Source organism: Papio anubis, chromosome 1 (genome assembly GCF_008728515.1).
Source record: "Papio anubis isolate 15944 chromosome 1, Panubis1.0, whole genome shotgun sequence".
Lineage (NCBI taxonomy): Eukaryota > Metazoa > Chordata > Mammalia > Primates > Cercopithecidae > Papio > Papio anubis.
The window spans coordinates 73,908,344-73,933,447 of NC_044976.1; the positions used below are offsets into that span (position 1 = coordinate 73,908,344).

At 37.5% G+C, this 25,104-nt stretch overlaps 1 protein-coding gene and 1 pseudogene across 3 annotated transcripts in view; one reads left to right on the forward strand and one right to left on the reverse strand.

Annotated features, from left to right (window-relative positions):
* The window catches only part of SLC44A5 (solute carrier family 44 member 5), a 399,642-nt gene that overhangs the window by 363,689 nt on the left and 10,849 nt on the right, over positions 1-25,104 (reverse strand). The window lies entirely within an intron of this gene.
* Positions 2,037-2,506, forward strand: LOC116276443 (annotated as a pseudogene).

Genomic DNA, 25,104 nt, shown 5'->3' on the forward strand with positions numbered 1-25,104 from the left:
GACTCACACTCCATAAGCATCTATTGATAAAATACTAACAGCAGAGAGTCTTTTATTTAAGTACTTCTCAAAATAAAAAAAAGACTACCTACAGCATATAATTAAAATATTATATTTTTAGCATCAAAAGATACAAATCTAGTTCCCAGATATAACATTAGTTACAAATAAACAAAAAATAAAAATAAAAAGGAAAACTTTAAGTTGTAGGATTTACAAACTTAGCCAAGAAGTAAAAGATGCAGCATTCTGAACAATGAGTTATCACGGGGTGAGCGTCTCATATGACTAGCTCTGAAATGTGTGGATTGAGAGTCAGGTGCAAATATTTGTCTTTACTTAATGTTGTCTCAACCACAAGGTCCATAGCTGCCTGTTCATGGTAGAAAAATAAACTAAGTACCATATATAAACAAGTTTGTTAGCAGAAAGGGCCATAACACTCCAAAGTTAGTTCTTCTGAAGAATTCATAGGAACAAAACAGAACAATAAGTTAGGGCCCGGCGCAGTGGCCCATGCCTGTAATCTCAGCACTTTAGGGGCTGAGGAGGGTGGATCACTTGAAACAAGGAGTTCAAGACCATCCTGGCCAACATGGCAAAACCCTGTCTCTGCTAAAAATACAAAAATTAGCTGGACATGGTGGCCATACCTGTAGTCCCAGCTACTCAGAAGGCTGAGGCAGAAGAATCAGTTGAACCTGGGAGGCAGAAGTTGCAGTGAGCTGAGATTGAGCCACTGCACTCCAACCTGAGCAACAGAGCAAGACTCTGTCTCAAAAAAAAAAAAAAAAAGAAAAAGAAAAAGAAAAGAAAAGAGGGCCCATATGTTTAGTATACTGCACAGAGATTTTTTTAAAAAATCAAAACCTACAAGATGGAATTAGTACTTGTGGGAGGAAAGATACTTTCTTTCTCAGATACCTACTAACCATAAAGCCTAGCTATAAACACATGTCAGAAAGTCAGAAATACTTTAAGGCAATCAAATTTTTAAACACAAATTATGTTACTCCATTTTGTCCATTTAAAAGGCAGACAAGCCAGACCCTGAAGGCTGATGAAAATAGCCAAACTCAACATATAATGACATCAATTATTTAATCCTTTCATTACCAAAAGAATCAAAGACCATTCACATTAGTAGGCAAAATCTTAAAAAAGAAACTGGAGGGGGACCTCGCATTTATATTATACTATATGATCAAGCTGTTTCCAGAAACCAAAGCTCACTGTCTAAAAATTGAACATAGAGTCTGTTAAAATTGCTCCTTGTGTGTCTTGGTTGAAAGAAATGGTGGAGGTAACTAAATGAACCGGCTTATACTCGAAAGCCTTAAGCCATTATGGTCCACTGGCATAAAATATATAAAAATGCCAAATAGTTAATGTCACTATTAGGACCAACAATTGTTGGTTAAAGCTGCATTGTCAGCAACGGAGAATGTAATTTTAGAAATATAATGAAAACTCTTCTATGATGATGCATAAAAATAATGTATATGGAATGAAATGGTGTGGGAAAGGTGTACAGTATTCTAAAATAACATTTGATCCCAGGTAGTACTGTTTGAATATGTGTTCCCCCAAATCTCCTGTTGAAATTTGATCCTCAGTGTTGGAGGTGGGGCCTAATGGGAGGTGTCTGGGTCATGGCTGTAGATCCTTCATTAATGACTTGGTGCTGTCATCACAGAAATGAGTGAATCTTCCCTCTTAGTTCCTGTGAAAACTGTTTTTTAAAAGAGCCTAGTACCTGCCTCTCTCCTCTCTCTTGCTTCCTATTTCACCTTGTGATTTCTGAACACAGCAGCTCCTCTTTTCTTTCCACCGTGACTGGAGGCAGTCTGAGTCCCTCACCAGAAACAGAGGCTGATGCAATGCTTCTTGTATAGCCTGCGGTGGTAATTTAAAAATTACCCATCCTCAGGTGTTCCTTTATAGTAAATGCAAATAGACCAAGACATCCAGTTATACGCAAAAGGATACTGAGCATTCTCTTCCAGGCTTCAGGAGCCGCGGATTACAGTGCAGACATGGTCAAGTCCAAGAACCACACCACACAAAACTGGTCCCGAATATGGCACAGAAATTGCCTCAAGAAACTCCAATCACAAAGATATGAATCTCTTAAGGGGTGGACCCCAAGTTCCTGAGGAACATGCGCTTTGCCAAGAAGCACAACAAGAAGGGGCTAAAGAAGATGCAGGCCAACAATGCTAAGGCCATGAGTGCACATGCCGAGGCTATCAAGGCCCTCGTAAAGCCCAAGGAGCTTAAGCCCGAGATCCCAAACGGTGTCAGCCACAAGCTCCATCAACTTGCTTACGTTGCCCTCTCCAAGCTTGGGAAGCATGCTCGTGCCCACATTGACAAAGGGCTCAGGCTGTGCTGGCCAGAGATGGCCAAGGCTAAGGATCAAACCGAGGCCCAGGCCGCAGCTCCAGCTTGAGTTCCAGCTCAGGCTCCCAAAGGTGCCCAGGCCACTACAAAGGGTTCAAAGTAGAGATCTCCATCTGCCAATACAAGGACAGAAGGACTGGTGTGACCCGCCCTGCACTGCCGTCTGCAGAGGGCTGGTGTCCTCCTGTGCTATTTGTACAAATAAACCTGAGGCAAGATTTGTTTTAAAAAAAAAAAAAAAAAAGCGTATTGCCATATTGCCTGTTGAGATCTGACAAATTATTCTTGGCCACAATGTATTAAAAAGTAACACTCCTCCCCTATCCCCCCACCAAAAAAGTACGGATTTTTAAAGTCTGAAGGTATCAAGGAAACGTTCTAATTTAGCCTCTTATTTAAATGAAGCCTTTCACTACAGTGATTTTCTAAGTTTATAATTTAGAAAACAGAATCCTCTCCCATCATTTCCTTTTCTCTACAATTTATCTGGTAAGGAATCTGGGCTCTTCATTATTCATTATTGCATGAGCTGGACTCGGTAGCAATCAGGAAACAGCTTCATTTTTCTCCCATCACTGCATTCAAACATTCTGTCAGGTCTCTCCTCCTCTAGCCTTGACAGTGTCTCTTTCAGATTTCTTTTCATGATAACAATTTTGTCATCCAGTATTAAAAAGTTCAGTCTTACCTACCTCAAAGCATTAATCTAATACTTGATTTGGAGCGTCCCCTCCTGTCAGCTCAGGAATGGCTCCAGTGTGAGGGGAAGAGAAGCTGTGAGAAGACACAAGGGAGGACTCTGTTCTGGTTTTTTATATTCCTTTCTTCTCTCCCTATCCCACCCTCAACCTTGCCCTTTCATTTCTGAATCCTGGGAGATGGCAGGGATCAAAAAAGGAGCTAATTTATAATTCTCATTTGACTATCAGATGCCCTCCATCATAGCATCCTTCCAAATATTGGATCTCATTAAGTACATTTGCAGATTCTTCAGAGACTCTCAACAAGTTCCTATGCCCCACACGTTTCCTTCAATAGACAATGAGCTCTTTAGCCGACCGCTCAGAATCACCCCCACATCTCAGCTTTGCCCCAGTAGGCAGCCCTCTTAGGGTCCACTTGACTTACAGGAAGTGCAATGGACATGCAGCTTGACAAACTGCTGACTCCTTCCTCCTTGCCCTGCAGTCAAAGGCAGCTCTACTTTGATTTCTATCCTTTGTCTTTTCCAGAAGAGAAGCAGAGACCTATTATTATCACATTTTGCTTCAAATTATGGAGAGTCACATATCAGTTTCTCTCAAGAGAAAACTCACTTTCCGCTCAGCTAGATGCAAGGGGAAACCCCACTGGTTTTCGTAATTTGGCAAACATCCAGTCAGGGACTGAGATGACATTCTACCATTTTGTAGATGACCATGACCTCCACACACAGGACTCTTGCGGCTTCCCAACACGTGATTTGGTGGTGAGAGAAGCATCTGCCTCCCTTCCCTGTAAAAGAGGTCTGAATAGAACAGAGGCAGATAACAGACCAGTTGGTGATCTGGCCAGTTTTCAGTAATTCCTATGGAATTGGATCCAGCACCAGTCTCTGAAGTATGGAGATTGTCACTCAGTGTCCCAAGCTTTGAGGTCTCAAATTCTAAGACAAGAGGACATCTCCCATTCCACATGTTCTTATAGATTCAAAGTGGCTTTTTAATAAAGTATCTTAAATGAAAATTTATCTTTCTGAATTGCCACTCAACTAACTGGGGAGGAGAAATCCAAAATAAAGGGCTTAAGGACCTCACTCCAAGTGGCTCTCTCCCTTTACAATGAAACTGTCCTTTTGAGCTTCTGTGATCTAATCTATGTGGAAAGGGCATAAGGCAAAGGTAATTAAAAGGTTCATGAGAGCAAGAGCAGTGCAGCATTATCCTAACTGTATTCTTCCTGGTGTGAATAAATTAATCTGTTTCAGTCACTACCCTGGCAAACTAGTCCAGGTACTGTATCACACTAGAACATAAAAACCCTTACATAGTAAAAGTGGTAAATGTATTCCGAATTAACAATGAATTAGGACACTGTCAGTATTTCTACTAGCTAATTAGAAAAGCTAGAGTCCTTATATTTGGAAGATGGATTCACTGACACTTTCTTTAGGATTTAGGAACATAAAATCAAACCATAAATACTGTGTTTGCTTTTGGGGGTTTTGTGGGGGGTCGTTTTGGGATTTTTGTTTGTTTGTTTAGTATTTTTGAGACTGAGTTTTGCTCTGTCGCCCAAGCTGGAGTGCAGTGGTGAGATCTCGGCTCACTGCAAGTTCAAGCGATTCTCATGCCTCAGCCTCCCAAGTAGCATGTGCCACAATATTTATCTGAATAATTAGGGGCATAAAGTCAGACAGACTCCTTAATCATCCAATGCCAGTAAGTATTAGATGAATAAATAAATCAATGAAATACTTTTTCAATTTTATACTATGTCAGACACCATAGTCAAATTATGCATCCTCTCAAAGCCTCAATTTTCATATATGTAAAATACACAAAAAGAATACCCACTTCAGTGATTCTCAATCACAGTACATATTAAAAACCAAATAGTTTCTGATTCGGTAGGTCTGAGGCAAGACCTGGACAATTGCATTTAAGATTCATGAGTATTTGGAAACTGACCCACGGCTGAAAACGACTATGCTCCCTCTGAGGGCTGTTGTGAGGATTAAATGAGACACTGTCTGAAGGCATTTCGTGTATTAGCACATGCTTAATACATACAAATATATAGATTATACTCTTCTTTTTTTTAACACTTTATACATATTTATTCAGTAAATTATATAATACATTTAAGAATTAATAAGCAAATTATTAAAGCAGTGGTTCTCAAACTTCAGCATGATTCTAATGGGGGACTCATAAAATACAAATTGACAGACCCCACCCTCAGAGCTTCTTCTGACTCAGTAGATCTGAGAGGAAGCTCAAGAATTGCCTTTCCAACAAGTTCCCAGGTGATGCCGGTCCAGGGATGACACTTTGAGAACCACTACCTAACAAAAATTTTAATCATATTTGTGATGGCTCATTTTATGGGTCAACTTGACTGGTCCATAGAGTGACCAGATACTTGGTTAAACATTATTCTGGGTGTTATCTATGAGGGTGTTTCTGGATGAGATTAACATTCAAATCTGTAGGCAAAGTTAAGTAGATTGTCCTGCCTAATATGGGTGTGCATCATCCAATCCTTTAGAGGCCTGAATAGAACAAAAAGGAGAAGTAGGGGAGAATCTTTGAGCTGGGACATCAGTCTTTTGCATTCAGACTGGAACTATACCACCAACCACTCTTCTGGGTCTCCAGTTTGCAGACAGTAGATAGGGGATTTCTCAGTCTCCAAAATCACAAGAGCCAATGCCTTATAAATCTCTTTCGGTATGTGTATATATATATGTGTGGGTGTGTTTGTGTGTTTGTGTGTATCTATCGGTGTGTGTCTGTCCTACTGATTCTGTTTCTCTGGCGAACTCTACTACAATATCTAAGAAATTATGTACATATAAAATTTGAAATGATAGGCAGAAAATACAATATCAAAATGCGATATTTTAGATGTCTGGAAGTTAATTTTTTTTTGTTTGGTGACTTGAAATATAGTCTCATATGATTACTCCCTTCTCAACAAGGCCTTAACTGACACCTTTCCCCTAGGGTGAATGGGAAGACTACACCTTTGCAGTTCCATTATACCGTATATTGACTTAAGATATATGATAGCACTTAACAGCCTTGAATTGAAATGGACTAATAAGGCATTACTTCCTATCTTTAATAGAAAGCAAAGTCCTTGAAGGCAGAAATCAGATCATAGTTATCTATGTACCCCAAGGGTCTAGCACAGTGCCTGCAGACAGTCAATAAAATGCTTAATGAATGCATGAAATAGAGTAAATTACTCTACTCAATTTGGAATAGAGTAAGTTTTGTGATTTTTTTTAAGTCTTATGGTAACTCCATGGGAAACTCTAGATGTAGATAGAGTCATCTCTCAGTTATTTTATTAAAGCAGTGGTTCTCAAAATGCAGAGCTGGGGCAGGCTGGTATGCCCTAGAAGACATTTGGCTATGTCAGGAGACATTTTTGTATGTCACAACTGAAGAGGGTTTTAAAAACATCTAACGAATGAAAGTCAGGGATGCTGCTAAACATCCTGCAATGCCCAGGACAGCCACCGACAACAAAACGTTCAGCCCAAAATGTCAAAGGTGCCTAGGTTGGGAAACTCAGCATTAGAGGAATGTAACTGAGCTAATTAAGCAAGGGTCCTAACCCTTCTCCCATCACCCTCCTAAACAAATGTTCGGCCTTAAGTAAAAGAATATCAATAGCAGCAACTTACACATGTATAACAATTTGTTTTACAGATAACATTTTGCAACCTGGGGCTCAAGGTCACAAGGGCTCAAGTTAGTGGTAGATTAGGAGTAAAATGTATTCTTACCCTGAGCCAAACACTCTTAAACACTTTCTTCTTAACTCCTGGCCAGTTCATTCATCATTTAATCTGAACCTCATCAGTAGCTGCTTAATCACTGCTTTGTCATGTTACCTCAATTTCTGAGCCTAGACAAGATCATCTGTGTCAAGAGATCCCTTTCTTCCAGTTGTTGTTTTGGTAATAAATTTTTATGATTTTCTTTAATTCAGTTTTGTGGCTTAGCTCTTTTTCACATTAGGCCTCTTTTAAAATATATATTAATTCTAATACAAAACATTTTGCAATAAAGCCTGATTGAAAGATAATGAAATGGCATCTTTCACAGTCAAGAGCAGGACAAACAACCAGTTGTGACCTTCCCTTTTTCCTTTTCAGTTGAGCCCTACATTGCATTCCAAAGCCCCTGCTCCTGGAACAGCCTTCTGCAATCAACACAACCTCTTGGAGCTTTTACTGTCTCTGGCACTTGCAGGTTCCCTTGTTCTCACTCTCTCTCTGTGTTTCCTTGCTGTGAAAAACGTGTTGACCATCAGGCATATGGCAGAATAATTGTATTTCAGGCAAGCCAATGTGGGAAACTGGAAGGCAAATCTAGTCATTTGTGGATATACACAGGACAAAGAAAAATGAGTATAGAAAAGCAGAGGCTGTCCTGGAGGTAAGCTGAGGCTGAAGATAATTTACTCGATAGAGCACCGTTGCTGTAAGACAAAGCAAACTTTGACTATGCTGCAGCACTCTCATATCCAAAACAGTGGAGTTAGGAGAAGGAAGGAAAGAAGGGATGAAGGAAAGAAGAAGGGATGAAGGGAGGGAAGGAGGGAGGGATGGAGGGAGGGAGGCAACAGGGAGAAAGAAAGGGATGGAGTAAAAGAGAAGGGGAAATGGAATGAGCATTTATTGAATACCCACTATATATAACTATGTTATTTGTTATGTCATTTAATCCTCACCATAGTCCTGTAAGGTAGGTAATATTGTCTCCATTTTTTTCAGATAAGGAGAGTGAAGTTGAAAGAGGTTAAGTAATGTGCCCAAAATCACAGAGCTGGGATTGGAACACATATCTGTCCGATCCAAAAGTCCAAAAAAAAAAAAAAAAAAAAAAGAAAAGAAAATGGTTAGGTTCTGGAAAGATGTGGGGGGTTTTGGTCCCCACACCCAGAGATAGATGTTTTCAAAAAAATTTTTAAAACATATTAAGAGAAATCATTTGGGGAACATTGTACCTGGCATGATAGAAAACTGAATTGAGATATGGGATTGTTCTTCCCGAAATAAGATATCTGGTTGGTATACTTACTTCATACTGGTTTTTTAAAACAATAGATAATATTTTTTACATTTATTTCTTTCACAAATAATTGGAAACACTAAGTGAAAGGCACTGTGCTAGTCACCACTGAAGGTATAACTGGGAACAAGACATGAAATTCACAGTCTAGTAGAGAAGAAAAGTAAACATGCAATTACAATAGAGTTTGATAAATATTGTAACAAGTGAAACCTCAAGGAGGTATGGGAACAAGTTAATACTGACAAAGAGTAATGCCAGAGTTTCAGTTTGAGGCTTAAGGCATGAGTAAGCAAAGTGAAAACCCCTTTCTTCCACAAAAGAAGTTAGAAGTCAACGTTAAGTTTGGAGGAACTGCATATGCACGTGCACGCACACTCTCTCTCTCTTTCTCTCTCTCTCTCTCTCTCAAACAATACTCTAATTCCAGACAATAAAAGAAACACCTCTGCCACTTAATCTGCCATGTAATTCATGAAAACAGAGCTAATTCCATAGCATGTGGTAAAAAGCCGCATTGGACTAAAAGCCAGATCTGAATTTTCATCTAGGCTTGCCTGAGTGCTGGCTATGTGACTATGGGAAAGTTAAGTTTAACTTCCCTGAACCTAAGTTTCCTTATCTGCTAAGAGAGTTAAGCTAAACCATTTTTAAGTCTCTCCCACTTTTAACACTCTCTGTAGTTCTAACTCTAATGACTACTCAATGACATAGTGTAGCTTGCTAATCAGAAATTTGTTTGATAAACTCTCTTAGAACTTTAGACTTTTGAATATTTATGGAGAGAGAGAGCAAGATGGTGTAATGGAAAGCTCTACCCATTGTCCTGCCAGCAAGAATATCCAATTAACAACTATCTACACAGAAACAACACCCTCATAAGAACCAAGAACCAAAAGTCAAGCGAGCACACATAGTATCTGGTTTTACCTTCATATCACTGAAAGCAGCACTAAAGAGATAGAAAAAATAGTCCTGAGTCATCAATGCCACCCTGCCCCCACCTCTGCCCCCACCTCTGGCAGCAACTGTGTGGTGCTGAGAGCATCTCTGTGTGCTAGGGGAGAGAGAACACAGCAATTGGGAGGCATTGAACTCAGCGATGTTCTGTGAGAGCAGAAAGGAAAACCCAGATCAAACTCAGCTGATGCCCCCTGCAGAGGGAGCATTTAAACTAGCCCTAGCTGGAGGGGAAGTGTCCATTTCAGCAGTCTGAACCTGAGTGCCTGTAAACCTCACCACCTAGCGCCAAAGTGCTCTTGGTCTCTAAATAAATGTGAAAGGCAGTCTAGGCCATAAGGACTGCAACTCCACAACTCGTAGGCAAGTCCTAGGGATGAAATAGGCCCAGAGACAGTGGATTGGGGGGCACACAATGTACTGAGGCACCAGCTGGGGTAGCCAAGGGAGTGCTGGCATCACCCTTCCCCTAACCCCTGACTGCTCAGCTCCGGGCTCAAAAAGAGACCCCTTCCTTCTGCTTGAGGACAGAAGAGGGAAGACTGAGGAGGATTTTGTCTTGCATCTTGGATACCAGTTTAGCCACAGAAGGATAGGTCAGCATCATGAAGTTCTAGGCCCTAGCTGGCAGATGACAATTCTAGACATACCCTGGGCCAGAAGGGAATCTGCTGCCTTAATGGAAAAAATCCAGTCTTGCCAGCATTCATCACCTTCTAACTACCTAAATAACCAGCAGTGATACCCAGGCACTGCATCATGGCCTTGGTAAGCCTCTAAGACTTGCTGACTTCAACTACCAACACTGCCACAGAAGGATACAGCACCAGTAGGCTCTTGGGGTCCCCAATTCCAGGACTTGACTCTTGGATAGCATTTCTGAACCTGCCCTGGGGCAGAGGGGAGCCCACTGCCCTGAGAGGATCCTAGTCTCAGGCTAAACAGTATTCACACAAGCTGACCTAAGAGTCCTTGGGCCTTAAGGGAACATGGCTGATAGTCTGGCAATACTTCTCATGGCCAGGGGTGGTGGTGGCTGTGGGGTGAGGTTCCTCTGTCTTTGTAAAAGGGTAAGGAAGAGTGGGAAGGACTACATCTTGCAGTTTGAGTGCCAGCTCAGCAACAATAAATAGAAAATCAGGTAGACTCATAAGCTTTTGGACTCTAGTGCCTGACTCCCAGACAGCACTTCTGAACCCACCTGGAGCTTAGGGGACCTTGGTACCCTGAAGGGAAGGAGGCAGGCTTTGCCACCTGCTGATTTTAGAGCCCCAGGGCCTTGAGTGAAGCTAGGCAGTATCCAGGGAGTAGTTACAGCAAGACTTTGGCAAGACCCAGCGCTGGGCTAGTTTCAGGACTGATTCAGAGCAGTCATACTGGTGGTGGCCACAGGAGCTTCAGGTGGCTCAGAACAGACAGAGAGAGACTGTATGTTTGGGAGAAAGTAAGGCAAATAAACAAGAGTCTCTGCCTGGTAATCCAGAGAATTCTCCTGAATCTTATTTAAGACTAACAAGATTGTACCTCTATGAGTCTGCAAGAACCACAGCATTACTGGGCTTAGAGTGCCCCCTAAGGTGGGAGAAAGTGAGAGAAATCACCTTCACTAAAAGGAAGACAAGAAGGAAACATAAAACAATCAGAAAACAAATAACAAATGGCATGAGTAAGTTCTTACTTAACAATAACATTAAATGTAAATAGACTAAACTCTCCAATCAAAAAACATAGAGCGGTTAAACCCACTTGATCACGGTGGAGTATCTTTTTGATATGCTGATGGATTTGATTGCCTAGTATTTTGTTAATAATTTTTGCATCTATGTCCATCAGGGATATTGTTCTGTAGTTTCCTTTTTTTGTTATGTCTTTTTTTGGTTTTGGTATCAAGGTGATAACAAAGACAAGTAAAAAATGGAAAACTACAGGGCAATATCTCTGATGAAGATTGATGCAAAATACTCAACAAAATACTAGCAAACCAAACTTAACAATACATTAGAAAGATCATTTATAATGACCAAGTGGGATTTACCCCTGGGACGCAAGAATAGTTCAAAATATGCAAATCAAGCACTGTGATACATCATATCAACAGAATGAAGGATAAAAATCATATGATCATTTCAATTGATGCTGAAAAAGCATTTTATAAAAGTCAACATCCTTTCATGATTAAAAAAAAATCTTCCAAAAACTGGGGATAGAAGGAACACATCTCAACATAATAATAGCCACATATGACAGATCCACAGCTAGTATCTACTGAATGGGGAAAAACCAAAAGCCTTTCCTCTAAGATATGGGACATGACAAGGATGCCCACTGTCAACACTGTTATTCAACATAGTACTGGAAGTTCTAGCCAGAGCAATCAGACAAGAGAAAAATATAAAGGGCAACCAAATTGGAAAGGAAGAAGTCAAATTATCCTTGTTTGCAGATGATATGATCTTATATTTGGATAAACCTAAAGATTCTATTAGAAAACTATTAGAGCTGATAAATTCAGTAAAGTTTCAGGATACAAAATTAACATAAAAATCAGTAACATTTCCATATGCTAACAGTGAACAATGCAAAAAAGAAATTTAAAAAGTAATCTCATTATAATAGCCACACATAAAATTAAATACTTAGGAATTAACCAAAGAAATGTAAGACCTCTAAAATGAAAACTATAAAATACTGATGAAAGAAATTGAAGAGGACACCAAAAAATTGAAATATATGAATATTGTTAAAATGTCCATACTATGAAAAGCAATCTACAGATTCAATGCAATCCCTATCAAAATAACAATGACATTCTTCACAGAAATAGAAAAAACAATCCTAAAATGTATATGAAACCACAGAAGACCCAGAATAGCCAAAGCTATCCCAAGCAAAAAGAACAAAACTGGAGGAATCACATTACCTGATTTCAAATTATACTACAGAGCTACAGTAAGTAAAACAGCATGGTACTGGCATAAAAGTAGACACATAGAGTAATGGAACAGAATAGAGAACCCAGAAATAAATCTACACACCTGCAGTGAACTCATTTTCAACAAAGGTGCCAAGAATACCTACTGGGGGAAAGTGATTCTCCTCAACAAATAGTGCTGGGAAAACAGGATATCTATATACAGAAGAATGAAACTAGACCCCTATCTCTCATCACATATACAAATCAAATCAAAATGTATTAAAGAAATCTAAGACCTCAAACCATGAAACTACTACAAGAAAACATCGGGAAAACTCTCCAGGACATTGGTCTGGACAAAACTTTCTTGAGCAATATCCCACAAGCACAAGCAACCAAAGTAAACATGTACAAATGGGATCATATTAAGTTTAAAAGTTTCTACACAGCAAAGGATACAATCAATAAACTAAAGAGATATCCCACAGAATGGGAGAAAATATTTGCAAGCTACCCCTCTGACAAGGGATTAATAACCAGAATACACAAGGAACTCAACTCTAGAGGAAAATGTCTATTAATCCAATCAAAACATGGGCAAAAGATTTGAATTGACATTTCTCAAAGGAAGACACAGAAATGGCAAACAGGCATATGAAAAGTTGTTCAAAACCATTGCTCATCAGAGAAATACAAATCAAAACTAAAATAAGATATCATCTCACCTCGGTTAAAATAACTTATATCCAAAAGACAGGCAATAACAAGTGTTGGCATGGATGTGGAGAAAAGGGAACCCTTGTACACTTTGGGTGGGAATTAGTACAACCATGAAGAAGAACAGTTTGGAAGTTCCTCAAAAAACTAAAAGTTGAGTTACTATATGATCCAGCAATCCCACTGCTAGATATATATCCAGAAGAAAGGAAATTAGTATATCAAAGAGATATATGCACTCTTATGTTTTTTGCAGCATTGTTAACAACAGTTAAGATTTGGAAGCAACCTAAGTATCCATCAACAGATGAATGGATAAAGAAAATGTGGAACAAATACACAATGGAGTACTATTCAGCCATAAAAAAGGATGAGATCCTGTCATTTGCAACAACATAGATAGAACTGGGGATTATTATGCTAAGTGAAATAAGCAGGCACAGAAAGATGAGCGTCACATGTTCTCACTTATTCATGGGATCTAAAAATCAAAACAATTGAACTCATGGAGATAGAGAGTAGAAAGAGTTACCAGAGGCTGAGAAGGGTAGTCGGGAGATGGAGGGAAGTGGGGATAGTTAATGAGTACAAAAAAATAGAAAGAATTAATAAGACATACTATTTGATAGCACAACAGGGTGACTATACATTTTAAAATAAGAAAAAAATGTAACTGGATTGTTTGTAACTCAGTGGATAAATGCTTGAGAGGATGAATACCCTATACTTCATGATGTGCTTATTTCACATTGCATGCCTACATTAAGACATCTCACATACCCCATAAATACATACACCTACTGTGCACCCACAGGAATTAAAAATAAATAAAACACTTTAGATCTTTATACTGAGACTATTTCAAGTTGCATCATTTAAAAACTATACTGAGCCCAAGTCACATGAATTTACAACCAATATTAAAGAAGGTAAGAAAAACTGACATCATAAATGGAGATATATCAGCTTTTAAAAAAAATCCCAAAATGAAGTTCTGAAGGGAAAAAAAAAAGAACATGTTTAAATATAGCATGACAGTATTCTAAGCCAGATCCAAATGTCAGTAGTGTCTCCAAATGAAATGTTAAAAGAATTACCCCATTTTGTATTATATTATCGGACTGCTTATACAGTAGAAAAATAGTAAGACTAAAAAAGTTAGAAAAGCTGAATTTTGGTCTTAATATTATTTTATTCATTGGTCAGCATTTTTTAAACTATCAGTATGTCAACTGTAAAATGGCATTCAAAATTTTAATGAAATCATCAAGTGATATGTAAATTGATAGTAAGCAACAGAAATTCTATGCTTTCTTATCATTAGAAATAGGAAAATTAACATTTTCAAATTTTCTCTGCCTTTTGAAAATTAATTAGCTAACATTTATGAAGTTTTTATACCTTGGAAGAAAACTAATGTTGTAATAGAAAAAGGCAGAGGGAAGAGAGTACCTTTTTTTAATCATTTTAGTAAAAAAGAAAGATTATTAAACTAACGATGTTAACCAGTAACAACCTGAAAATAAAGTCAATATTTATTTGTTTTCATAAACAATTAATGAGGGTGGATAAAGTCAATATTTCAGTGTATATTTTGCCCCTGATTTCAGTAAAACATATAAGGCTGAAAACAAATTATAAATTCATTTTAAAACCCATACAATTATATTTGGTATTACAACTCTGAAGTTTTTAGTGTGACCACTTTCAATAAATTACTTTTTGTTAACCAAGACTAACCCAAAATAAGAAAATACATCAAAAGAAGAAAGAAAGGGAGGTAAGGAGGGAGAAAGGGAAGGAAAGATACCTCTTCAAATGCTTCAGAAATAATTCTAGAGTAATGAGTTTTAAAGATTCCAAATGTGGAAAAGTCATCTATTAAGTATTAACTAGAGACTAATTCCAGGTTGACAGTGATGTATTCTCTGGAAAAGACTTTGCCTAAGGGCAGCTTTTCAGACTTTATTCACACACACACATCCCATCCCCTTGTCTATATTTTTAAATCAGAAATTTTCCTGCCCAAAGCATACCAGATTTCAATATTTCAAAAACATCTCAAAGGCCCTGACCCATAAATTATTTATTCCCTGTGGATCATAGAACCAACTTTTTCACTACAAAAAAAATTTTGATTAGTTAGATAGTTTCCTATTTGAAATCTGAAAGAAATGAAAACCATAAGAGTTAATTGATTATCCAGAAATAGACTCATGGTATTGATTATTCATGCATGATCTGAAAACTCTTACTACTACAGAAAGAAGCAATATCTACTCTGAACTATGTCTGTAAATTTCAGCTCACTGACTGGCACCAGTAATCTTCCATTCATTTGCATAATTTTTTAAAAACTTCATCTTAAAACTCATTATGTGTTCATTTAACAAATAATTATCAAACACTTTCTAAGTGCTAGGCACCAATAGAAAGATTTAATACTCTCTACTTTCAAGAAGTTTATGGCTCAATTTTATATTCATGTATAAACGTACCATCAATAAAGGAAGAATAGGACAGAAAGAAAAATGAATATTTGAAATATAAGCCTTAAAAGTTCCTGTTAAAAGGAGATAATTTAGCATCACATTCATTTGTACCTTTTCCCTTAGAACTCAAGCTAATATTACATATCTGACCTATTGACTAGCTTTCTGAGAATTTGTAACATCATTCGAAAAGAACACTATTAAGATTTACAGCTAATATCAAATCTTCTAATAACCAATTGGTACAAGTCCTTGAATATATTAATAGCAAATTCACTTTTTCTTTTTGTTTCATGGGCCCACACTTAACTTTTAGACTCAGATGATACTGAATTTCTTCAAACTAAAGTGATAGTTCAACACAGTAGACACACACACACGCACACACACAATATAATGTTCACAGGAGAAAATTGAATCCCTGAACAGATCAATAATGAGCTCTGAAATTGAGGCAATCATAAATAGCCTACCAACCAAAAAAAAAGTTGAAGTTGCACCAGACACATTCACAGCTGAATTCTACCAGATGTACAAAGAAGAGCTGGTACCATTCCCACTGAAACTATTCCACAAAATTGCGAAAGGGAGAGTGACTCCTCTCTAACTCATTTTATGAGGCCAGCATCATCCTGATACCAAAACCTGGCAGAAACAAAACAGAAAAAGAAAACTTCAGGCCAATATCCTTGATGAACATCCATGCAAAAATCCTTAGCAAAATACGGTCAAACCAAATCCAGCAGCACATCAAAAAGCTTATCCACCATGATCAAATAGGTTTATCCCTGGGATGCAAGGTTGGTTCAACATATGCAAATCAATAGTGATTCATCACATAAACAGAACTAAAAACAAAAACCACGTGATTATCTCAATAGATGCAGAAAGGGCTTTTGATAAAATTCAACATCCATTCATGTTAAAAACTCTCAATAAACTAGGTAGTGAAGGACCCTACCTCAAAATAATAAGAGCCATATACAACAAACCTACAGTCAGCATTATACTGAATGGACAAAAGCTGGAAGCATTCTCTTTGAAAACCAGCACAACCAGCACAAGACAAGGATGCCCTCTCTCACCACTCCTGTTTAACACAGTATTGGAAGTCCTGGCCAGGGCAATCAGGCAAGAGAAAGAAACAGACATTCAAGACCAGCCTGGGCAACATGGCAAAAACCCATCTCTACAAAATATATATATATATTTTTATATAAATGTGTGTGTGTGTGTGTGTGTGTGTGTGTGTGTGTGTGTGTATAGCCAGACATGGTGGCGCTTGCCTGTAGTCCCAGCTACTTGGGAGGCTGAAATGGGAGGATGGCTTGAGCCTGGGAGGTGGAGGTTGCACTGAGCCAAGATCATGCCACTGCACTTCGGCCTGGGCAATAGAGCCAGACTTTGTCTCAAAGAAAATGCCACAAAAAGAATAAAATACTAAGGAATAAACCTAATGGAGGGTGAAAGAGGTCTATAAGTAGAACTACAAAACACTGCTCAAAGAAATCACAGATGACACAAACAAAAGGAAAATATTCCATGCTCATGGATAGAAAGAATCAATATTGTTAAAATGGCCATGCTGCCCAAAGCAACTTATAAATTCAATGCTAATCCTATTAAACTAACATTGATATTCTTCACTGAACTAGGAAAAAAATTTCAAAATTCATATAGAACCAAAAAAGAACCCGAATAGCCAAGGCAATCCTACACAAAAAGAGTAAAGCTGGAGGCACCATGCTACCCAACTTCAAACTGTATTACAGGGCTATAGTAAGTAAAACACCATGGTACTATTACAAACACAGACACATAGACCAATGGAACAGAATAGAGAACCTAGAAATAAGACTTCACACCTACAACTATCTGATCTTCAGCAAACCTGACAAAAACAAGCAATGGAGAAAGTATTCCCTAAATGGTGCTGGGATAACTGGCTAGCCATATGCAGAAGATTGAAACTGGACCTCTTTCTCACACCATATACAAAAATTAACTCAAAGTGGATTAAAGGCTTAAATATAAAATCTAAAACTATAAAGTCCAGAAAGACAACATAAGCATTATCATTCAGAACATAGGCATGGGCAAAGATTTCATGATGAAGTAGCCAAAAGCAATTGCAATAAAAGAAAAAATTGACAAATGGGATCTAGTTAAACAAAAGAGCTTCTGCACAGAAAAAGAAACTATCAACAGAGTAAAAAGAAAACCTACAGAATAGGAGGAAATTTTTGCAACTATGCATCCAACAAGGTCTAATATCCAGCATCTATAAGGAACTTAAACAAATTTACAAGAAAAAAACAACCCCATAAAAAAGTAGGCAAATGACATGAACACTTTTCAAAAGAAGACATACATGCACCAAACAATCATATGAAAAAAAATCAGCATCACTGATCATTAGAGAAATGCAAATCAAAACTACAATCTCACACCAGTCAGAATGGCTATTATTAAGAAGTTAAAAAATAACAGATGCTGGCAAGGTTGTGGAGAAAAAGGAATACTTATACACCGTTGGTGGGAATGTAAATTAGTTCCACCATTGTGGACGACAGTGTGGCAATTCTTCAAAGAGCTAAACAGAGAGATAACATTTGACCCAGCAATCCCATTACTGGGTATATACCCAAAGGAATATAAATTGTTCTATTATAAAGACACATGCACACGTATGTTCACTGCAGCACTATTCACAATAGCAAAGACATGGAATCAACCTAAATTGCCATCAATGATGAACTGAATAAAGAAAATGTGGCACATATACACTATGGAATACTATGCAGCTATGAAAATGAACAAGATCATGTCCTTTTGCAGGGACATGAATGGAGCTGGAGGCCATCATCCTTAACAAACTAACACAGGAACAGAAAACCAAATACTGAGTGTTCTCACTTATAAGTGGGAGCTAAATGATGAGAACACATGGACACATAGAGGGAAACAACACATACTGGGGCCTATTGAAGGGTGGAGGGTGGGAGGAGGGAGAGGATCAGGAAAATTAACTAATGGGTACTAGGCTTAATACCTGGGTGATGAAATAACCTGTACAACAAACCCCCATGACACAAGTTCACCTATGTAACAAACCTGCACATGTACCCCAAGTTTAAAATAAAAGTTAAGAAAGACTATTCATAAACAAATATATATATAGTGTTCTTTACACTGTTATATTTCCACAGAAAACTGAGTTAATTATGCCAATTACGCTAAATCAATGCAATTGAATATTACCAAACCATTTAAAATAAAATTATGAAAACATATAAAAATATAGAGAAAATATATGTTTGATTCATTCAATAAATATTCATTTAGTATCTGTGATGTGTCCAAAATTACACTTGACATTTTGGATTAAAGGATAAATTGCGCACAATCAAAATGCTTGCATTGCTCACAGCCTAGTAATGGGTATCTAGGAAGCAAGAGAAAGATTGGGAGCAATCCTAGGAAAGAGATGACAGTTTCTAGACAACTGGCTTGGAAATACAGCAGTTTTTTCAAACATCAATGTGCAGGCTGACTGGCCTAAAACTAACTGATAGCATCATCAGAACAATTGTAGACAGATGTGGACCAGAGTGACACTCTAACCTGGGATGGTAAGCCACTGACTGATTTGCGGTCAGGTTTTTGGTTCCTTTTGCTTCAGTGCAGAGGTAGGGCTGAAGACCCACATGAAGACTGAGAAAGGAGATAGGTGTGTAAACTCTACATTTAAATTGATATATGAGCACTAACAGAGGTATATGAAAGATGTTATGGGAGCAATGAGAAGGAAGTGCTTAATTTGAAAGTGGTAGTCAGAGAAGATTGGGAATTTTACAGAGAAGTTGACATTTGTGCTTAATCTTGAAAAATAAATAGAAATTTTCAGAATTATACATGTGCACACACACACACACAAACCATCCAAAACAATAATATCATGAAGGCAGAGAAGCATAAAAGAATGTGTGTGGCCCCCAGTATTTAGTGTGGTAGGATCATTAAGATTAGGGTGAATGTGGGAAGTGGTGGGAAATGAACCTGGAAGGGTAATTATGGGTCAGATTCTAGACTTGGATGCTTTGCTACAGAATTTTGATTTTGTCTTTTGTAGCCAATGAAAAGTCATTATTGGATTTTAGGGATGAAATGACCAGAGTTGTCTTTCAGGAGTGTCATAAGTGCACGAGTTTCTTAATTGCAGTAAAGTAAAAAATAAATTGGAGAAAATCTAGGTCGAAAGCAAGGAGACTCCTTCATGCAGGGGTGGTCTAATCCATACCAGAAATGATGAACACTGACTCAGATCTGTGACAGCAGAGATAGAGAAAAGTAGATACTTAGGATCAATAGCAGTGACTGACTTTATCAGGTTGAGCAGAGCCTGGAAAGAGGATGTGAGGGGGAATACGGAGTCGAGGATTCTCAGCTTGTGCAAGCAGACAGATAAAGATGTCATTATATAAAAGTACAACTATGAAAATTATACATGAACCAAGACTAGATGGTAACCTACAAAAATAAAGGAAAAAATAAGTTTAGTTAGAACAGTAGGACCGCTTGTTTTCCAAAACTTTTTCAATGTCATATTGTGTTTCTGAAATTGTTTGGAGCTACATCTACTTTTAAATATTAACTCTGTAAATTATTAGTTTTATAGTTTTGAGCAGGTTATTTAACCTCTGTGAATTGTCTCACCCAAATATTTATTTATTTATTCATCTTGTTTCAAAAACTATTTTAAGTAGTTTATAAAAATAAATACAATTCAGCAAAAAGAAGTAGTCATGTGCCACATAATGACATTTTAGTCAATGACAGACCACACGTAGAATAGTGGTCCCATAAGATGATGATATTGTAATTTTACTGTACCGTTTTTCTGTTAAGATATACAAATATTTATCATTGTGTTACCATTGCATAGAGTATTTAATACAGTAGTGCTCTGTGCAGTTATATAGCCTAGGAGTGGAGCAATAGGCTCTACCATATAGCCTATTTATCTATATAACTAGATATGGCTACACCATCTAGGTTTCTATAAGTACATTCTATAATTTTGCATGACAAAATTGCCTAACGACACATTTATTAGAATGTAGCCCCATAGTTAAGCAAATGCATGACTGTGTATAAAGAGAGACAAGGAGAAGAAAGAATAAGAATATGAGAAACAAAATTAATCAAGTGCATGACTTATGATGACATAACCTTGAGCAAGAAGTGAGCTCAACATTAGTTCTGAGACTTCCTGTCTACCTATAGTGGAAAACACAATGAGTTCCATGAGTCACATTGTTCATTTTGGCTAGCGACATTTCAGAGAAATTTATCCATTATATCCTCATAATACAGATTCTAAAAACAGTGATCAGCACAAGAAATAACATCCCTTGAGTTCATGTCATTTGCAGGGACATGGGTGATGCTGGAAACCATCATTCTCAGCAAACTAACACAAGAACAGAAAACCAAACACCGCATGTTCTCTCATAAGTGGGAGTTGATCAATGAGAACATATGGACACAGAGAGGGGAACACCACACACTGGGGCCTGTCGGGGGCTGGGGGGCTAGGAGAGGGATAGCATTAGGAGAAATACCTATGTAGGTGACGGGTTGATGGGTGCAGTAAACCACCATGGCACGTGTATACCTATATAACAAACCTGCGCATTCTGCACATGTACCCCAGAACTTAAAGTATAATAAAAAAGAGAGAGAAATAACATCCTAGAACTTAATACAATGTCAAGTTTCTCAATGCCAACCAATGTTGTAACAGGTAAGCACAAATCAGCAAAAGCACTTCTACAGGGACCAAAATAACACAAGCTGGGTAAAGAGCTATCTCAAGGTCTGGCTGATTCCAGGAAAAAGTTTTAGCATATTTAAAGCGATGAAAAGCTTGCATCTTTACTTAGAAAATCTCTCACAAATATCCCTTCCATAAAGATCACTCGAGGACATCATCTAACCACCTTCCCACCCCAAGTTGTTTTCCTAATGATTCCCGAGACATTGGTCTGACAACGACAGTTCTCAAAATTCTCAGCCTCAATACAAACAAAAACTCAATCTTCAGAAATACAAGATGCAGCATAAAAACTCATTCAGTAGGGCCAACTGAAGGAAGCCTGAACTCATGAAAATTCTGAATATTCAAAAGTTATTCCAGTCCTTTAATATAAACAATTGGCTAAAGAAACTACTCATTAAACTCCCTCAAAGACTTGCTTTAGTAAATGATTATTTCCAATTAGTATACTTTTCTACCATTTACTGCTGTTAAAAATTTGAAAATGGGTTGTTTTCCCAAATTGGTTAAATAGGGTAAGTGCCTCTCTTGACCTCTATCAACTTATTTATAATGTATTATTTGCCTACTCTTCATTACACCTAAGGTATTAATTCAGGCAGTGAGAGTTTACAGAAGTTAAAACATAAGGAGCCTTGATCTTAGAATTAGTCAGGTGAAGGCTATGTCCTCCTTTTGTCTTAGTAATGTTTCCATAAATTATTAAATACAAGTTGGTGTTTGTGAAGTGTGATAATTATTCAATGCAGTTTTCATAAAGTTCAAAAAATAATACGTATTAACGTAAGACTTTCTGAGTGGTTAAGGATTGTGGAGGGATATATTCCAAAGCTGTTCTTTATAATCTCAAGCCTATCATACCTCATACAGTTAAGATATCCCTGGACACATCTATTTATGATTAAACATTTTTTAAAGAGCATAATCGTCCTCCTTTAGTCACCAATAATCTTTCACTAAAGCAAAGGTGTTAAATCAGCAGAATCAATGTCATTGCCATGGGTAAAGAATGTGATGACATTCTTGTGCAGCCAAACAAAAGTGTGAATAAGAGGCTGAGATAAATAAGAAAAATGTGTTTTTCACTTTGAAAAAAAGTATTTCAAAGTGAAAGGTGCTGTTAATACTAGTTTGTGAAGCATAAATGTCCAGTAAGTAGCTTTTAGCTTTTTTGTTAAATTTTATGACTTTTGATATTTTTAAACTTGTATATACAAATGTATATAATCATAGGCTAAGCTTAAAATAAGTTTTGACTTTTTTGTAAGGCAAATCTAGAGTAGTAATACATTTTTAACAAAATGTACATTTATTTATTTATATTTAATTTGGGTTTGAGAGTTTTTTCAACATTTATTTTAGATTTGGGGGTACATACACACATTGTTACCCGGGTATATTGTGTAATGATAAGGTTTGGAATACAGTTGATCCTGTCACCTAGGTACAGAGCATAGTACCCAATAGTTCATTTTTCAACCCTTTCTCCCCACCTCCCTCCCCACTCTAGTAGTCCCAGTATCAACTGTTGCCATCTTTATGTCTCTGAGTACCTATTGTTTAGCTCCCGCTTATAAGTGAGAACATGTGGTATCTGGTTTTCTGATACTGCATTAATTCATTTAGGATAATGGCTTCTAACTGCATCCATGTTGCTGCAAAGGAAATGACTTTGCTATTTTTATGACTATATATTATTCCATAGTGTATTTGTACCATATTTTTTTTAACCAATTCATGGTTAATGGGCACCTAGGTTGATTCCATGTCTTTGCTATTGTGAATAGTGCTGCAATTAACTTGCGCGTGCATGTGTCTTTTTGGTAGAATTATTTGTTTTTTGGGATATATGTCCAGTAGTGGGATTGCTGGGTCAAGTGGTAGTTCTGTTTTAAGTTCTCTGAGAGACCTCCAAACTGCTTTCCATGGTGGCTGAACTAATTTACATTCCAACAGTGTATAAGCATTCCCATTTCTCTGCAGCCTCACCCAAATACTTTTAATTTTTAATAATAACTATTCTGACTTATATGAGATGGTATCTCATTGGTGATTTCTGGTTTGCCTTTCTCTGATAATTAGTGATGTGGAGCGTTTTTTCATGTTTTTTTGCCACTTGTATGTCTTCTTTTTTTTTTTTAATTGTATGTCTTCTTTTGAGAAATGTCCATTCATGTCTTTCTTTTGCCCATTTTTAATGGGGTTATTGGTGTTTTACTTGTTCAATTGTTTAAGTTCCTTATAGATTCTAGGTATTAGACCACTGTCAGATGCATAGTTTGTGAACATTTTCTCCCACTCTGTAGGTTTTCTGTTTACTCTGTTGATAGTTTCTTTTGTTGTGCAAAAGCTACTTAGTTTAATTAGGTCTTGCTTGCAATTTTTGTTTTTGTTGCCATTGCTTTTGAAGACTTAGCCATAAACTTTTCCCAAAGTCGAAGTCCAGAATGGTGTTTCCTATGTTTTCTTCTAAGATTCTTATAGTTTGAAGTCTTACATTTAATTCTTTAATCCATCTTGAGTTAATTTTTCTATATGATACAAGGTTGGGGTCCAGTTTCATTTTTCTGCATATAGATAGCCAGTTATCCAAGTACCATTTATTGAGTAGAGAGTCCTTTCCCCATTGCTGATTTTTGTTTACTTTGTTGAAGGTCAGCTTGCTATAGGAGTGCAGCTTTATTTCTGGGTTCTTTCCTCTGTTCCATTGGTCTATGTGTCTGTTTTTGTACCAGTACCATGCTGTTTTGCTTACTGTAGACTTACAGTATAGTTTGAAGTTGGGTAATGTGATGCTTCTGGCTTTGTTCTTTTTTCTTGGGATTACTTTGCCTATTTGGACTCTTTATTACTTCCATATGAATTTTAGAATACTTTTTTGCAATTCCGTGAAAAATGTCATTGGTAGCTTCATAGAAATAGCATTGAATCTGTAGATTGCTTTGGGAAGTTTGGTCATTTTAATATTCTTCCAATCCGTGATCATGGAATGTTTTCCCATTTGTTTCTGTCATCTATGATTTATTTCAGCAGCGTTTTGCAGTTTTCTTTGTAGAGACCTTTCACTTCCTTAGTTAGAGGAGAAACCAAGGGGTATGTGTGTGTGTGTAAATTAGGCTGTGTTCTTCAGTTGGCTCTCAGCTTGAACATTATTGATGTAAAGAAATGGTACTGATTTTTGTATATTGATTTTGTATACTGGCACTTTACTGAAGTCATCAGTTCCAAAACTCTTTGGCAGTCTTTACGGATTTCTAGGAGAGATAATTTGACTTCTTCTTTTCCTATCTGGATGCCTTTTCTTTCTTTCTCTTGCCTGATTGCTCTGGCTTGCACTTCCTGTACTGTGTTCAACAGTAATGGGAAAAGTGGGCATCCTTGTCTTGTTCCAGTTCTCAAGGAGAATGCTTCCTAAAATGTCAGTTTAAAAGCCTGATTTTTGTCTTTGACTTTGAACACTGAAACACAATCCCATGAACTAGAAAATTTACATTAAAACCTGACTTTTAAGTTTTTAAAGCATTAATTTAAAATTACTTCTTTTAAAACTGGATTTTTAATTTTTGATTCTACAAGAATATTTTCACTCAACAAGCACTTAGGACCAGTTCTGAGTTTCTTCAGAGCCTTTCTTAAAAGATAAAGCACATCTTGAAGGTAGAATTATTAAGAATGAGAAGGTGGAGAAAAAATAACATAACATAAAATAAAATAAAAAGAATGAGGCCGGGCGCAGTGGCTCACGCCTGTAATCCCAGCACTTTGGGAGGCCGAGGCCGGCGGATCACGAGGTCACGACATCGAGACCACCCTGGCTAACACGGTGAAACCCCGTCTCTACTAAAAATACAAAAAATTAGCCGGGCGTGGTGGCGGGCTCTTGTAGTCCCAGCTCCTCCGGAGGCTGAGGCAGGAGAATGGAGAATGGCGTGAACCCAGGAGGCGGAGCTTGCAGTGAGCCGAGATTGCGCAACTGCACTCCAGTCTGGG